General features: G+C 50.2%; 1 long non-coding RNA gene across 1 annotated transcript; it reads left to right on the top strand.

Moving 5' to 3' along the window:
- Nucleotides 1-3273: 3273 nt before the first annotated feature.
- On the top strand, nucleotides 3274-9705 carry LOC116790507. Its single transcript, XR_004358385.1, has 2 exons — nucleotides 3274-5262; nucleotides 5373-9705. It is a non-coding gene; the product is annotated as an uncharacterized LOC116790507 (long non-coding RNA).
- The last annotated feature ends 1368 nt before the right edge of the window (nucleotides 9706-11073 follow it).

The raw sequence follows: 11073 nt of genomic DNA, 5'->3' as shown, positions 1-11073 counted from the left end.
CTGAATTGGGAATATTGCACGGAGGTTGATAAAGCTGATTAAAAAAGAGCCCTGCAGCCAGAGAAGCTGCCAAGTGGCCATCAGGCAAGACTATGTCAAGACACAGGGACCTGGGCTAGGACCCAGCAGGTCCCTGCAGGTCCTGACCCCTTACAGGTCCAGGACTATTCCTGTCTCTGGCAGCAACACAGCTTCCCCCCCAGCCTGTCGCCACTGCCGAGATGTGCGGCTGAAGGGGATGGCACATTGAAGCAATTTGCAAGGCTGCATGACAATTACTGACACAGATGCTCCTGTGTCAATATGGGCTCTTCTCTCCGTTCTGGCTACAGCGATGGGTGTGTCTGGCGGGGACTCCTCTAGGCACGGGCCAGTAGGATTATGGGGTTGGGAAGGGGCCATGTCTGCCTGGGCTTGTGAGGGCAGAAGCAGACTTAGATGTTGTCCTTGCTCCCTCCCCTCCTCCAGTCTTTTTGTCAAGATCTTCAGCTGCCTACCACCCCCATACTTTTCCCTCTGTTCCCCCCTACCCAAACACTGTAGCTTTCTCTCTGCACAGTCCCTGCCTTGCTGCCTGTTTGGGGATTAGGGATGTGTTTTTGCTTGCCAAAGCCTGAAATGCAGGGAAAATGCTCACATCCAGTATTCAAATGTCATGAAACTCCCTCCAAACAGAGAAACGTCACCAAGGTGACATAAGGACCTCTGACAGACACTGTTAATGCTACATGTTGCTCATCACCCAGCACAGGATGTTGTCCTCCTGAATGCCTTGGATGATTCCAAGACCTGTGGGGATGTGGTGCAACTAGTGATCAGGTCTGTATGAACAAAGGGTCCTTCCCCTGGCTGTAGCTTCAGCACCAGGTGGAGAGATAAGCAGTCTTGGGCCATTTGCTGCAAAGCCTGTGCCTCATGGCTGCTCTGTCACCAGTGCCTGCCCAAAATTTAGACATGCCAGTCAATGATGAAGGCTGAGATATGAAGCAATCTTCCAAACTTCTTCTGGTACACCTTGAAGTGATTTGAGATATCACTGCTTTGAGTTGCTCATCTTTGTTTACTACTCCCTGTCTCATGGAAGCATGTCCTGGTCCCCCCAGCCTGAAGCAGCTGAGGCCCAGTCACGTGTCACCCTCTGCCAGCACAGCAATGGCAGACGGGTCTCCAGGAGAGGGGCAGCTGCGCCAGTGAACTGGGAGGAGATCATGTCTGTGACAGACCTCTCTACCCAGCAAAACAGTGTCTGCTAGGACACAGTACATAATACCATGCATCTCCTCCCAGAGAAGGCCATCATTGGCTTAACTCTAGGACAAAACCACCTTGGGATGCATCCTTAGTGTCTTCTGCCCTCTGAGGAGACCAGCAAAGGGGTCTGCCAGTGCTGCACAAAACTGAACAGGCCACCCACAGCCCCAAACCAGCTTCTTCCAGCCCCTCCTCTGATGAAAAAAAAAAAAAAGATGTACTGCTCCTTTAAATGTGGTGCATGTTAAAAAAAAAATTGACAAGCTCCCTCACTCTCAAAAGAGTGAGAAATTTTCATTGATTGATTTCTTCATGGCTTCTTAAACAGATAATTAATTCACCGTGAACCTGCGGACACACCGTCGTGAGTCGTTAATATTGTAAATTCACATATACTTCAATAATCGCCTGACCCCCCCGTCACCCCGAAAAACAGATAGCTGTGCAGCGAGGAGGAGGGGAATGGGGGGGGAATCGATTTTCGAAGACATGAAGGGATCACCCAGCAAAGGGAAGCTATTGATTCTCTTTTATAAGACACCGCTATAATATTTATTCTTTTGTAAACAGAATTAACCCAGCATCATGGGTCATTCCTATCGAACAACTTTCCTCACATGTGCACAGCAATGCTGATTGTATCAGATGAGGTAGAAACATCCAAACTGTACCACCCATCCTGGCCCACACCTCAGCATCTGCTCAGCTCACGGCTGCTGGGTCCCAGCGCCATGGCGCAAACCCAGCTGGCGCCGGGCTGGCCGCAGCAGGGCTTGGCTGCCCAGGTATTAGCAGCCTGGGAAGCAGCCATGCTTTTCTGACCAAGTGCTGCTGGCACTGTGGTGGTCTTGGGCTGCCGTGTGCTGGGGGGGAGATGGTTAGGGGGCTCCTGCAGCCAGAGCCACAGACCCAGCACTCATGCTGGATGGCCGAGTTGTGACTTCCACCTACCAAGAGCTGCTGATAGATGAAAGGAGAGGGAGAATTGCGACACAAAGAGGAACTTCTCTCCATGCCCTAATCCCCTCTCACTCTTGAGAGATTTCTTCCCTGCAGACTCTTCTAAGTTACCCAGAAACCCATCCAGCAGCAGATGGGGCAGCAGCTGGTGTGAGAACTCCATCATATCCAAGTTCCTTTCTGCCCACCCATGCCAGGGTATGCAGACCACAGGGTCTGTGCAGGGCATCACACTCCAGAGCCCTGACGCTCAATGGCCTCTTGCACAGGGACAAGGTGCAACAGGGCTCCCTGTTCCTGAGGCACAAGCTGCTGCTTCTGAGGGGACAACTGCGTTTCATCCAAATGAAAGGTCACTCCTGAAGGAAGTAAGAGCCTGAATGTCAAAAGTGACAAGCAAAAGCCAAGGGGAGGCTTCTGGATCAAGTATCCCAAGGAAGAGCCAACAAGATGTGATCCAGTCAGGAAAGGATCTGTAAATCCTTCCTGGAGCTGTTTTCCTTCCCTGAGTTTATCTGCATAAACACAGAATCACTGTTGCCCATAAGAGACTAGTTATAAACATTCAAGTCTCCTGAAGATGCATCTTTGTGGGACATAAAAATGTGTTTTGTGTAGAAAAAGATGCAAATATTTGCCTTAGGTACAAACATGCCTGAGGTCTAGAAAAGTCTGGAGGCTGTAACTGTGAAACTCCTGGCTGCCCATCAACTCCTGAATTGCCATCAAGTGCCACCATGCAGTCCAAAGCAAAGACAGAAACCATAACAACACAGGGCTTCCTTGCATTTGCCTCACAAATGTGAAACCATGTTTTCCAACAAGGACTTTCCAAGAACTTCCTGGCACGAGAGGTACGATTCAGTTTTTACAAAAATAGAAAACCACATCTCGGCCGTGTTTCATGGGCTAACTCCAAATCTAACCTGCCCAGAGCCCGGGGCACCCGGGAGAGGTGCCTCAGGGGTTCCCTGGAGGAGCCCTGACCGAGGCAGCCGAGGCCGGCGGGCGCTGCCCGGGGCCGGTGGGGCTGTGCCCGCCTCGTCCCGGGCGGCAGCGGCGGGACGGTCCATGCAGCGGGGATCCGGACGTGCCGGGCTGCCGGTGCTCCGGCTGGCTTCCCCTCGCCTTCCTCCTGGCCCGGCCGGCGGCCAGGGCGAGGGACAGCGAGCGCTGAGTGGTGCCCGCGGTTTGGAAGCGGCGGGGGGAGCGGCAGCCGGGGCCGGGCAGCGGCGGCGGGGCAGCGGAAGCCCTAATTAGAAGCGGAGCCGCGGGCAGGCAGGGCTCCATTCAGAGGGCTGACAAAGGGAGGGTCTGTGGAGCAGAACCGGCCGGCACTGAAAGGAGAGCAGCAGAGGGCCTTTCTCCCGGCAGCGCAGCGCAGCGCCCCGGCCGGAGCGCACCTGACCCGGCCGCTGCGGCCCCGCACGGCGAGGGGAGGCCCGGCCGCTGGCCCGGGAGGAGGAGAGTGGGGAGCGCCAGCGCCCCAGGTCACCTGCCGGCCCCTGCCGACAGACGAGCGCCTTTCCACTCCAGCAGCGCCTCTGAATGCGCTAATTAGCCCCCCGATCCCGGTGCTAGGAAAGGCCACACCGCTCATATGACAGCCACGAGGGCCGTCGGGGAGTGGCACAGCGCCCCGGTCCGCCCCAAGGCCTCGGGTGCGACGTGGCGGAGCAAAGCCCGGGCTGGGTAGGGGTGCCAGCGCCCTGGCACCCCCTCTGTGAGGGTACCCCTGCAGCGGCGGGGCTCGGGGAAGGTGCTGGCCCTGGAGGTGGAGTGGGCTGTCAAGGCGATGCTATGAAAGGCTGAGGGGAGAAGTGAACAAGAGGCCCAGAGCTTGTTGAAGGGCAGTGTGTACATCACAATTAATTCAGGACTCTTTCGAAAACAAAGGCTCTCTATCGCTTTCAACATGTTTATACAATAGTGGACAGAAAGAGCAGCCGAAGTGTCATCTCAATCGCCCCCTCCCTATCTGTTGTCTTTGCCTTCCCACACATTCAGCCCACCTTCAGCACTGTCTCCTCTTCAGACCCTTTCTTGCTACAAATTCTTTTTCTTTTAACCATGCCACAGACTGTGCTGTCTACAGACTTCCCAAGGTTCCATTGTGAGGCATCCATGGCTGTGATGCCCCACATGCTCCCACTTGGGGATACTCAGCACAGGGAAGCTCATGGCAACAGGAGTCCTAATACAGCACCCATGCTTTAGGAAGGTACTGCTGGCAAAGGGAAAAGTCCACCCTAGCTCAGCCCTCTTTCCCCTGGACTTGAACAACATCAGATTTAAGCCTTAGCAGAGGCCACTGTATTACATGTACAAAAGCAGGTTCTATAAAAAGAGAGAAGACCACCATTTCCTTTAAGTCGTATAGGAATCCCCAGGTTAAAGTGGCTGCACCAGGGCCATATGGTCTTCTCCATCTAAAGAGCAAGCCAGCTGAGATGTACCAGGCTTCGCTTGCCTAGCAAAGGGACAGAGAGGTAAAGGGAGCTATATGAGACCTCAGGAACAGTGGTGGGATCAGTGAAAGAGGCAGGGAAGGTCACACATGAAGACCAAGGCATGTGGCTTGGGTCATGAATTCCTCTCCAGCCCTTCCCACTTGACTCCCCACGCAAACACAAAGTTGATGGCCAACAGCTTTCTCCACCTCACGGTCTCCATCACAAACCGGCCTGGAAAGAGGACATCTCAGTGCACAGCTACACCTCTCTGTAATGCTTTCTCTTTCCCTTCACTTTGGAATATGCACCCTAGCAGACCCCAAGACCTCATCCTTGCAGTGAGCATGCACTGGTCTCACTCAGCCAACACATACCAGTTAAACCAGGCTGACATACAGGCTTTTGTCCTGATGCCAACACAGAACAAACCACACAACTTGATTTAGCTGGATGTGTTAGCAAGATCAAGGATTCATCAGCTCCCAGACCCTCCCTTGTGGTGCTCACAGCCCTCACAGCAGTGTAGTGCCCCTCCCTGGCTCTCCAAGCACTCCAAAAACCTGGCAGAAGTCAAAGCCCCTCACAGGCTCTGGTGCTGGTAAGGAAAAAGCCGCATAATATAGGGGAGTAAACAGCAGGCAGTAAAACAAGGCCATGGATTAACCAACTCATCTTTGATTTTCCTCCCCCTGCATCTTCTCTATTCAGCTTCCAAGGGCAAGGGCTTCCAGCTGGGGCTGCTTTCTCACCTGTACTCCCTCTGAGCCCCAGAGGCCTGTATTGCACCCCAGGACCCTGAGAACGACTGCAAAGAGCCAGGAGGCCTCACGTGAAAACCCAACAACCCTGGTAAGAATGTAATTGCCTTCAAAGCCAGCAGTGCCGGCGTGAGAGGCTGCCTTTAAGTACAGCCATTCCATAATCACATGCTTCACCCAGGTGCACAGCATCTTTTGCAAAGGCCCAAGGGACTGAAACAGCTCTAGCAAGGCCTTAAGAGAAGGGAAATTGCTATCAGAGACTCCTGTCGACTCCACAGCCCACCAAGGAGGCTGCTGGCTTCTACAGGCCATCCCCCATCTGTTGGAATAGCAGGAAGTTTTACGTTAGCAATAAAAAATAAAAAATGCTGGAGTCCAACTGGTGACTGAAGTCTGGTGCCAGGCTCTGCTGCAGAGACATCACAGCTGCTTACAGTGCCTGCTCTGAAAGAGGTACTCATTAAACATTTGCCTTGGGTTTGTTTTCCCTGTTTGCTAAAAGCAAACATTCACAACAAAAATCTAAAAGGGAGGACTGCAAATCAAAAGTTTGATTTAATAAAAGACAAATAGCACCACCCATCTAACTCTGAGCTCTTCTTCCTTTGCCTTCTGCTTTTAGCCTTTAGGGGTTATTTTTGAAAAGCTTAAGGCTGTGTGGACTAGAAGTGATTTTTATTTTCTAATTGAGAATCCTAGATTTTCAACTAAGAGATCAGGCTTTTTGAGAAGACCCCAAATAACCAGTATACTCTTTAGAGCTGGAAGAAGGTGTTTCATATCACAGAACTACCTCAAGATACAGAAAGGACTTTCCTAAGCTAGGTATTTTTGGCGGAGTTCCTACCTTTTTGCCCAGCTATGGAGATGCTTTCAATAGCTGCAGACACCTTCCCTGCATAAACCATGAATACTGGCAGATCAAGGCTGAGGAGTTGGTCAACAAACTGGACTACTAAAACACAGAACACACATCAATGCCAGGCTGCTTAGAGGAAAGCACTCATCAGTAGAATTGAGACAGCAGAGCTGTGAACAGAATTTAGAAGTACTAACATCTCAATGTTAGAAATGCATAAGTTCTCCAACAGGAGTGGGAAGCCCACAGCCAGTAAGCCAGGCAGCACCCACCACTTTGCATCATATGGCCCAATAGCACATGAGCTAATACTAATATTAGTACCATCCAGCTGCATCTGAAGCAGTTTGAAAAGTTTATTTAGCAGGTTCCACACATTACCCTGAAGCCTGGTGAGCTCTGGCTGGTTGCAAGCCCATCTACTGTCATACTAAGGGCTGAGCCTTCAGATATCCCACTGTCCCACTTTCAGGAAGCTAGTGCTCCCCAGGCACCACTGCTTTTCTTGCACCCCATACCTCCTCCTGCTGTGTAGCATCCATGGAGCGTGACATTACCTGCCTGCAGCTCTCCTGGTGGCGCCCCTGCACCTGGAGGCCTGCCTGTCTTTGGGCCCACCCTTCTCAGCATGGCCAGCACCAAGCCGATCTCCTCCAGCTCTTGGGCACCTGGGGGGAAGCTGGTTTCCTTGTGGAGCTGCACTGTGAGGCACTGACATGAATCGATCCATAAGCCACCCTGATGTTCTCTGCTTCTGATTGCTACATTTTTTGTGACAAATTGATAAACTGCATCTCCACTCAGTTAAAGATTTGATCTCGCTCTCTTAATCCGCTATCAATAAGATATTAATCGCGCACCCGACCCGTTCTGTTCCCCGTCTGCCTGCAAATCCAATAATCATTTCAGAATTCACAGCTGAGTGGGGCACTCCCTTCAAACAATTAATTATAGGGGAGTCTCATTTATTTTCCCTGTAACTCTCTTCCCCCCCACACCCCTCCCCTGCCTGCCTGTCTGTCTCCTTCTTCCCCCTCCCTCCTTCCCCAGCTGAAATTCATGCTCAGCAGAGACAGAAGGTGGGATTGCAACTTAGACTGGGAGCTGAAGAGGTCCTGTTGAACTCCCTTCCATTTGCTGTTCCACACAACAGATTTAACCCCACTTGCCCAGCCCCCAGATTTCTCTGAAGGTGGAGGCCAAATTCACCCCAAAGCTAAAACTCTGAAGAATCCCCAGAAATGCGTAGTCCTTCCAACACCGACCCTGGCATTTGTCCTGCCAGTTAATTGGGATTTTCACCTCTGGCCAACCAGGACAGGGTTTATTCATGCCCAGAGCCACATGCCTCAGGACAGCTCAGGTGAAGGATAGTTGGATGAGAAATCTCTGTGTGGGCCATGAGAATGGATGAACTGATGACAACTGAGCTTTATCCACATATTGCTTTGACATCTTCTCCTAACAGCCCACACTGCTACCTGAGTGCATCTTGATTTGGACTTTAGAGCTTTCAGTTTCTGTCCCTGGTCCAGAAGAGAACCGAGCTTCCTGGCCAGCTGTGCTCTCAGGCAAGGTCTCACTGCACCATTCCTTCCCTGTCCAGCCTCTTATGGCTTTGCATCTCAACAGCCAGCCCATTTCAGATGATGCTGTTAGGTACATTAGTCTTTGCAATAATTTCTAGCCACAGCATTCATATGAAGGCCAGATACACAAATTAGCTTGTGTCCCAAACTTGCTACCTTAAGTGCTGGAGACCAAGAACACAGCCCATGGGGAGGTAAAAGGTTGCAAAGAGCACCACAGAACATGCGAAGTCCTTCATTGTCCATGTAACAAATACTAAGGAAAAAGCTCTAGCGTCCCTCACTGTCAAAGGACTCCCTCCTGATGTGCTTCTTTTGCTTCATACTCTTTATTATCCTTCCCATTTACCTCAAAACCCACAGGAGACAGAAGCACTCTGACCAGAGATGAGAAGGGCTGAGAGAGTGGAGCTGTCACTAGCAATAGCTGCCGTAGGCACTGGCAGGAAGGCCAGAGGAGAGAGTGTCTCTGCTCTTGTGTGGGGACAGGAGCAGGGCTCTGACAAGCTCTTTAAGCTCCCCAGGCTCCAGAAAATGCTGTGCAAAGTGTTTTAGCAACAAAAGTCTTGAGAAGAACAAACACTCTAATCCCTTAATGAGCTGGCTGATCCCCCATCTTGGCTCTGGCTTCTCTAAAGAGACACACGCTCCCCTCCTCCCTGGCCCCCAGCCCCCTTCGGAGCAACCCGCTGCGGCCTCCTCAGAACTGATTCAAGGTGCTCTTCGGGATCCAATCCAATTACCCTGTGTCCTGCTGAGCGGCCCCACAGACAGACTGGCTCTTTCAGGGCAGAGTCTTATGGCCTGTTAATCCTCCCCTCATTAAAAGACCTTGTTCCTCCCTCCTCAGAGATGAAAAAAAAAAAACCCACAAAAAAACCCTCAACCCCACACTGGGAAAAGTTTACGCAAGAGAGCCCCAAAGTGGAGTGTGAAAGCTGGCCTGCAAGCTGTGGCCTCTGCCCGCTCTCAGGGGTCACCTCTACGTAACTTAGGAGTATCTTTGTCTCCTCCTGCCCTCAGACCTGGCTCACGCATGAAGAAGATGGGCAGGAAACCGTCCCTCGCGCTGTTCTTCCACTGTGGCTTTATTGACTTCTCTTTAATGGACCTGTCATTAAGCCAGGAGGAAGCTGGGTGGGAGGGTTCCCATAAAACTAAGGCCTCACAGCTAATGAACGTAGCACCTGGGGGGAAAGGACACAGGAGCAGCAGTTGTAGTTGGTCACACAGGGCTGAGCTGGCTATTGGCAGCCTCACAAGGACAAGGTTCCTCCTCAGAGAGGGAGGAGAGGAAATGTCAGAGCAGCCCCCTCTGCCATCCACCCCTCTGGTACCACACATGCAGGAGGGACTGAGATCTCTATCCAGAGGGTGGCTGTTCCCACACCTGGGAGTTCTTCTCAATACTTAGCTGGATGGATGAGCCAGAGATCAGTCAGCTGCAACCACCTCCTAACAAACGTGTAATGATGCCGTGATTTTGCTCCTCTCTCTTCTGCTTCCTTCTGTTGGACGATGCAGTCACAAACCCTGGTGTTTTCCCTCCAGCTGCATGTGCTATCTGAAGTCTGACCAGCTCAGGTTAAATCCACCAGTCTGACTGTAGGTACTGCTACTGGTACCAGTACTCATTAGCCCATCGATGGAGTGTAATGAAGAGAAGGACCACTCCTCTTCTGAGGGAAGATCCACTTATGTACAAGCCAGTCACTCTCTCAAGCAGGTGTCTTTAACTCAGCCTATTACACATGGCAGTAAGGAAGTATGGTAATGCTAAGAAAATACTTCATAGTCACGTTTTCCAAAATAAATTATAATTCTGATTGTTACTGTCTGGTAAGCTGGATTTATATCCCCACCAGCACATCATAGTGCAGAACTTCAGTCCCAGGACTGTTAAAAGCATTGCTACAGGTGGAGATAAACATGGTATGTTTAGATGGAAGATAATAACAAAACCAGAGTTAGGTAGGATGGTAGGATAAGAGCAGGGACTTCTCTGCAAAGATAAGGAGATAAAAATGAAGCAGAATAATATCAAGTGAGAAAATTCCTGGCAGTGAAACTCACTGGGAATATTCACTATTTAAAGCTATAGAAGATTGTAATGAGGAAAAAGGCTACAGGAGTGCCAGAAGAGCCTGAGCGGATATTGTGGTACAATACAGGGCTTAGGGAATCACAGTTTTATTCTTGGTCCTTGCCAAATTTAGGACAGCCAGTCAGGGGGCTCAGTTAGAGGTAACCTAAGTGTCATGATTTCTGGGCTCAGGAGAACATTAATAATTCTCCAAAATCTTCTCAAAATTGAGGCAGGCTCACAATTCATGTGAAAACTACTACTGAGGTGGTCAACCTCCCTCTGGAGCTGTCATAACATGTATGGAAAGGAGCCACAAGAACAAAGCAACTGATTTTTGTGTGGCAAATGGCTCATCCCATCTTGGGCTAACCCAGGCACAGGTGAATCAGGCTCTGCTCTGGCTATGCACTATCAGGAACATCTCTAACAACATACCTGGGATGCTCTGATGCAATGGGGCTCAGGATTACAGGTGACTGAGAAGGATTTCAGCAATAACAAAAGGCATTATTAAGTCTTCTCAAAATTTTGTTGTAGCAGGAAATTAAAGCGTGGACTACTGAGTATTTTCACAGTACGTATCTGAATTTTTTTCTTATAAGACAGCAAGAGGGGAGTGAACATATTAAGCTTGAAATGACATTTTTCAGTGAGGTTTTGGTTTGAGTTAAGTTTTTGGGAGAAGGGAAGAAAAAAACTTTAAAATTTCTGACATCTTCTTTTTTCCCTCCTCAGCAAAAAAAATAATTCCTTACCAGTCTGTCACAGGCCCCAGGGAGGTGAACTGCATGATCTAATTGGGCATTATCTCAGTCTTCTCCAATTTCTCTCTTGTCACACAGTCTGCTTTTTGACCTATGCCAAGAGAAACAACATTGGCATGTATCCTTTTTGGCTTTGACAGAGCCTGTTTCTGCTCAACTCTTTTCCACAAATTCTTTCCAGTTATGCCATCTCATCCATTCACTTTGCGCTTGCACATTTAACACCATAATTACAACACACAAGATTAGAAATCAGACTCACCTTTTCCCACCTACAGCTGTTTGTTTCTTGGTTTTTGTACTCCCTTCAGTAGGACCAGTGAAACCTACTCGTTCGCTTCACTTTTTGT

The sequence above is a fragment of the Chiroxiphia lanceolata genome, chromosome 8 (assembly GCF_009829145.1).
Source record: "Chiroxiphia lanceolata isolate bChiLan1 chromosome 8, bChiLan1.pri, whole genome shotgun sequence".
NCBI lineage: Eukaryota > Metazoa > Chordata > Aves > Passeriformes > Pipridae > Chiroxiphia > Chiroxiphia lanceolata.
This window is presented reverse-complemented; position numbering and strand designations above follow the sequence as displayed.